This window comes from Schistocerca nitens, chromosome 6, assembly GCF_023898315.1.
Source record: "Schistocerca nitens isolate TAMUIC-IGC-003100 chromosome 6, iqSchNite1.1, whole genome shotgun sequence".
In the NCBI taxonomy this organism is placed as follows: Eukaryota; Metazoa; Arthropoda; class Insecta; order Orthoptera; family Acrididae; genus Schistocerca; species Schistocerca nitens.
In genome coordinates this window covers 561,614,771-561,621,982 of record NC_064619.1, presented here as the reverse complement: position 1 = coordinate 561,621,982, position 7,212 = coordinate 561,614,771, and positions in this window count along the sequence as shown.

Sequence of the window (7,212 nt, the reverse complement as noted above, 5' to 3'; positions counted from 1 at the left end):
ATAGAGCGTCCCTTTCTGTCCTGAGGCACATGAGGCGCAGGTTCTGACACGATATGTGATCTTCTTCGTGTACTCACGACAACGTGGTCTGCCGCAGGGAATCCCTCCAAGCGGCTGCCGCGTCCGGAGAGCTAGCAGGCTGTCGCGTGTCAGGGTCAACGGCCAGCCCCACTTTCGCTTGTGGCGGGGCAAGGGTCCCGTGTAATCCCTCAGGTAGGCAGCCGGGTGACTGTCAGCGTGTAGGACGGGACGCTCGCCCTCTAGCAGGTAGCCGAAGACCTCTTGTTTTTGCGCTGGCTGGCCTCTCCATTGCCACGTTCCTCGTCATCTGTACAATTCTTACAAAAGTCTTATGCCTAACTTTTTCCCATGACCTTCTATGTTATAATAAATTTACCTAATGAAACATTGATGGTCTGTCATTTCAGACACTCTTATTTTACTTTTATAGTTATTAATCTATGGCAATCATTATAACATCTAATCTAGACATGGAAATAATTTATTTTGATATACGTGTAGAGACCGATCTCAGTAAGTACATGGTGTGTGATAACTGATGCTTTGTAATGGATGAACAACTAAATGTGCGGGCCCGCACTAATATTACTATTAATTATATAGATCGACAGTAGACATGCTTCAAGAATTAACTACCATATCCCAACGATCTACATTCTACGTCTTTTAATTAAATTATGTTGTTATGCAGGTCTAAGTTTTACTGTGCTATAAAGAACATGCAACTACGCTACTTTCGCTCGCCCGTCGTCCCTCCATCTCGGGTCTGTGGTTTGGTGACCTGAAAAATAGCAACTCAACAGGCGCGCGCCACACTTGTGGTAGAAAACCCCCACAATATTAATCTAGTTATTGTTAAATCCTACAGTTTAACTTATCCTAGTATCGTACTTTCCCTTTTATTTATTTATTTATTTATTTTATTTTATTTATTTATTTATTTATTTATTTATTTATTTTTTTATTTACCTTATACAATACCCTTACATAGTTCCTGTTACGCTGAGATGTCTTGCTGCTCGCCGCTATTGACGACAGTGATGTGCGCGCCGTACGACATGACCACCGAGTTTTCATTACGCCTCACTGAAACTCCAGAGACTGGGTTAGCCATGGCTATACACGACAATAAATTTATAGTTGCAACTTCCTTCTCTATGTGAAGCGGTTTTCGCGATCGAAGTACACCTTTCCAGAAGCAAAGTAATATGACCAAGCCAGGACTGGTTCCTGTTGAGGATTCAGACACCCAACACACGCCAGCTACACAGTATGTCACGAATATCCAAGTACAATTCCTTGGTGATTCATCTGTGACAAAAACGAGCAGCACGCTAAATCCCCAACCAGCACATTAGCATGGTAGGCTTTTATGCCCTCATTTCTCTCGTCTAGGGCACCATTAGAGTCAAATGCTCACAGGTTCACCCCGACTTGCAAGACAACGATACCGGCGCAGCTCTGCAAAAACTATACTGCCCATATTCACCCTCGAAATCGCGCAATATACCACAATCGTGCAGTGCACTGACGCGTGCCTGCAAGCATTGGTATGAACGTCTCACGAACTGGTTGTGGCCGCTATGGAGCGTATCACGACCTCTCAGAACGCTTCTAAGAGCACGTTCTTGTATGCGCCCGTTTGTGCGACGTCTCGTCACTCATCCTTATCCCTTAACATGGACACCAGATAGGAAAGGACAAAAACATTGCTCATGAAAAGGTAGTGTCTCCTACTCCATCGACATTGGAGATCGCAAACATAAACAAAAAGAGGATAGCAGCAGTAAATTCTTATGCAAGACAACGCAGCGTGTTAATACTTTAGCAATCTTAATCTATTAATGTAACGATTATTGTTCCCCGAAAAAAGGTTCATATCTTTGCCTATTCTACTATGTACATTTCTTACACTACTACTATTCTACGAACTCCTTTATGTGAGAGAAGTGGTGGAGTCCTATGGACTAGCGTCAATCCCTTCTTAGACTCCCCCTCCTCTGACGTGCATTAGGATTTGGAGGTCTAATTTCAATCTCCTGGTTCTCCTGTTGTCCTTGATTTCGCTCCCTCCAATTACGGTCGCTTTGCCGTTCGTCATTCCTCCTGTCCCAGATTGCTTGTCTGGATTGACCCTGTTCCCTGACGTTCTGGTTTCCGTGTCTCTGGTTTCCATAACCTTGAATAGCGTAACCTTGATCTCGGTAACCCTGGTTTCCTAACTGACCAGTGCGATTATGCGATCTGTTGTCGTCTTCCCTTGCTGGCCCGTGGTATTTGTTATTTTGCGCCTTCTTCCTGTCCTTTGCGTCTTGTTTATCGAAGACTACTTCGAGTTCGCGCAGTAGACTCTTGAATGCATCTATGTCAGATCCACACTTCCCGACAAGTGTCTGTTGATACCTAACTGGCAATTTCGAAAAGCAAAATTTAATAATTTCTCCGTTGCTGTATGGACTATCTAAAAACTGATTCTTCTTGAGTAAGTCATCAAAAAATTTGGTTGCGCTCTTATGCCCGGACACTTCCAGTTCAGGACAAAATATTATTTCCTCTTTAATCCTGTCTTGCGTTTCCTTTGACCAGTAGGTCCGCAGGAATGCACCAACAAATTCCTGATAAGTCCGACACGTCGCTGCCACGCCCCGCATCTTTTCCGCGGCTTGGCCTTCGATGTGTCCACACATGAATTCTAATTTGGCCTGGGTTGGCCATGACGACGGTAATGAATTAGTAAATTGCATCACCCAGCTCTTCGGATGCATCGACCCTCCATTATCTTTGAACTTCTGGAATTTGAGTATCGACAGGAAGTGATTGTGATCAAAATTCTGTCCGATCCTCGCACTGGTGTTGTCAGACGTTTCCGATACTTGCACGTCTGCGGAGTGTCCTGATCTATCTTGCTGATAACTGTGATGTGCTACGTCTGTATCACAGTGGAAGTGGCATTCAGCATTCACTCTTCTAAGTGGGCTGCAATTATTGGAGCTATTACTCGCTGTTTCTGCGTGTGCATTGTTTGTTCCGCACGCTGTCACTGGGCTAGAGCACGGCGGGCTTTTCCTCGGAGACACAATCCTGTGTGCTCCATCATTGGTATCCGAACGCGCAGTGCTCGTGTGCCCATTTCGCTCTAGTTTTGCTATCCGACTCTCTACTTCTTTCATTCGTTTCGTGATGTTCGTAACCGCAATATTACCTTGAGTCTTTAAGGCCGCTAGGGATTTCGAGTGGACTTGTGTCGCACGTCGCAAGCGCCCTGCGAGTTTAAGAGTTACTCTTGCGATTTTCATTGCCCCTGTTGCTGCAGTTTTGGCTAGGCCTGCTACTTTTTGTGCTACCATTGACATTTGTTTTGCTTCTCCACATTCTTTCTTAATTGTTAATAATTCCCCACGAATTGCCCCTATATGCGAGATTATTGCCTCAGTGTCCCTCTTACGCTGTTCGTCAGCTTCTTCCTTCTCCTTCTTATGTTGTTTCTCCTCTTCTTCCTTCTCCTTCTTACGTTGTTTCTCCTCTTCTTCCTTCTCCTTCTTACGCTGTTCGTCAGCTTCTTCCTGCTTCTTACGCTGTTCGTCAGCTTCTTCTTTCATTGATCGTAGGAAGCTCAGTATTGGGTTTACGTCATCTTCTTGATCCTCTTCAAACATGGGCGATGTAACTCTGGACACCTGGGCGCTAGAGCTCTGACGTGACCGAGCTGGCCTCTGTCTGCACTCGTTCGTTTGACTATAAACTTCTGCTACCGTCTCGACCTGTGTGCCTGTCTCTGTTTCATCCTCTACTTCACTATCATAATCACGGCCGCAACGCTGCTCTGAGATCGCGTCCAAATCACCTTCCTCATCAATGCCCCTGGCGTCCTGTCCTGCTAAAAATGTGCCCATCTCATCTCCGAACCTATTCCCGTCAGTAAACTGCCCCTTATCCATTATGCTATCCTCTTTTGTTTCAGCTTCGCCCGATAATAGTCGTGCCTTACTTCTCGTTATCATTCATAAAAACAAATTCATCTAAAATGCACAATAAAATTAATCTACTCCATATATTTTTTACACATAAACATAAAATTTCAACAACGCTGTTCCAACGCTGTAATCACAAACACAATTTGATGTGGTACAGAAACCGCACACAAATCCGACAAAGTGCGATGCGGTACAGACACCACATCAGCGAAACACAAAAAAAACAATGAACAAAAAAATATATATACTGAAAACAAAAACTGTAGTCATGCGCCGCTACTTAAAACTAAACGCGGAACTACCAAAAAAAACTTGGGTATTAATCATTAAAAAAAATAGAGAGAAAAAAATTGAATGTTCCTACTAAGAATCCTGTTTGTTTATCAGAGATTCACAGGAAAGATCCTGGCAGGGTCGCCATATTATGCGAGGTGCCGGGGCTAGTAGTGTATTTATCACTAAATTCTACTAGAATCCACATGTGTAAATCATGCTCTAAGCCCCCCCTATTCTAACTCCGACTTTTGCTGTTGCACAAGGATAAAACAAATACGCGAACTGACTCTAATCAACCCTGCTAGTGGAGTAGAAGAGAGTTTGGCACCTGCAATAATTTAATTTGATAAATAAGTTAAATAAACAAAGGTTTCATTAGCATAGTGAGGAATGATAGGGTTGCTCTATTGATTAACAGAAAGAAAGTTCTGTCCAAAATAACAATATGATTTATTAAGATTAAACGCAGAATAGTAAAAGAGACACAGGAAATATAAAACATCAAATTGGCTAAAATTGGAGATTCATACAAACACAGTAAAGGTGAAGTTGTCCCTAACTTAGATCGTGAGGTTTAAGACGAAGTGGTATGTGGAGCCAATTCCTTTCCACTCAAATCTCAAGAGAGACACACAGCTAACCCAATAGTAATTGCTGCTACTCGAAACTGAACAAAGTTAGAAAAGGATGAACAGGCGCGCTCTGCTGAGCTCTGATTATCACCTAGGAAAATCCCTATCTGCCGGTGCTGCGGACGTACATTACCAACAGTCTTCTTATCTCCCAGAACACGATCTGGCGTACCGCAGGCGAGGGCTGGTTGCTCCGACGTCTTCGACCGAAAGGCGACTGCCGACTACCCAGAGCACCCGTACAGGCCGAACACACAACCTTCCCGCCCCCACGACAGTGGCCGTGGTTACGTTCCAATCAGCAACTCGAAAACCGGCGGAAATTCCACTCCATTGCCGGAGCACTACCATTCCACCAATGGAGATTCTTGGCGCCAATTTCTGTGCTGATTTTGCAGAAAGTGCGGGAATTTTCCCGCCACAACTGCGTGGGTACACAAGTCATTCCCACGCCTCGCTGGTAGCCCGCCAGAAAGTGTTTTCGCAAAGTTTCTCTGAAGTAACGGAACCTCTAGCCCAGCCGCTACTTCACACCCCAGCGGGCGTGTCTCTTGACAATGTCGGCGTCTGAAAAGCATTCACTCGACTGCCTCACACACGTCGGCTTAACTCTCTCCAGTTCCACCGAGCCCGCCTGTCACCGGCCCACCCGGGTGACGAGAGACGCTGCGTGGGAAGTACGCGTGTTAAGGAAAAGCAACCCTCCACCGCATGCAACTAGAGAGGAGAATCGTAAGATAGAAATATGAGAGGGGGCTCATGCCACCTCTCAATGACACAGCAGCTGCAACACATGCCAGAGTTCATCCCCGGATGACTGCATCGATCTTGAAATGCATCTATAGTACGTGGGCGTCCAGGACCTGATATATGTATGTAGCAATGTTTCACAGACCACAGTTGAAAGCTACACACCACCAATACAATGTATACAACATGTGCAGCAGTCCGTCGATACGTCCATCTATCTTCATGGGGGCCTTCAACGTGATCCTGTTCAAATGGCTGAAGCTATTAAAAAGGAGCACGTACTTGCCGGTGCAGCATGGTTGTATCCTAGAACGAATAATGCTAACACTGTTTGCCTCTAAACTCAGCACAGCTACTGCCTGTAGAGTCAAAATAGAGGGTACAGAGACAGGCCTCCTGAACACCATCTGATCGTCAGTGACGTATCCCTAACGATACAAACACTTAGTATCCTCATATTATACTCTATTGACACTGAAGACAGTCCTTGACTGTGTTTCATTTTTTTTTTTTTTTGTAGCAGCGTACAAGCAAACAAATAACATCAAGTGACGGCTGCATTCGTATCTTGGTGGACTCCATAATGCATAAAAAAAACAACAGGTCTCCTTTCTTTGTACGCGACCCACCACCTCAAGACCTTTATAGCTTAATGTTTAGAAAAATCTGCTCGAATGAAGTCAGGACATCAAATTCAGAAACTTTAAAACATAATTTTATGTGCATCGCACTGTAAATATATCTAGTATGCAGTTTTTAAACGTATTGATTTACAATGCCTTGTCTAGGTAAGTGGAGAGGTAGAGACCATATAACACTAAAAACGTAAGCCAACAGCATTTTGCGGTAACTGCATAAGAAATACTCCCAGTCTGAAAATATTTTTTGTTTCCTCTATTTCATGCCTGCCTCAGATGATACGTACAAATACAGGTTGAGTCACTAGTTATTGCCACCTAGAATAAATCCGAAAGTATGATAGTAGCTGAAAAGTTTGTGGAAGAAATGTTGCATGGGACAACGGGGGCCATAATATGACGTTGGTTTTTTGTTGCTAGGTGGGGTCGCGTCAGAGATATGGACTTAAACTTTGTTTTTTTAAATGGGATACTATAGTTTGGTACTTATTTTCTGGTAGCGGCTATCGAGACAAATCCAGTGATGTGTAACAGTAAGGTCATTGAAAGTCAACGAAGGTCAAAAAGGTGGCATGAACGTCCAGTTACAGAAGATGTTCGAAGTGATGACCATTGGTGTCAATGCAGTGCTGCAATCTTCTTATCATGGATAGAGTGGTATTCCTTATCACTTCGGCACTTATCGAAGCACATGATCTGACAATTCTCTCTCGTATATCGTGCAAATAGTAAATATTCGTCGAATACGGCGTATACATCTAACGTGTGTACGCCCCCGGTAGCTGAGTAGTTAGCGCAACAGAATGTCAATTCTAAGGGCCCGGATTCGATTCTCGGCTGGGTCGGAGATTTTCTCCGTCAGTACTGGGTGTTGTGTTGCCCTACTCATCATCATTTCATCCCCAACGACGCGCAAGTCAC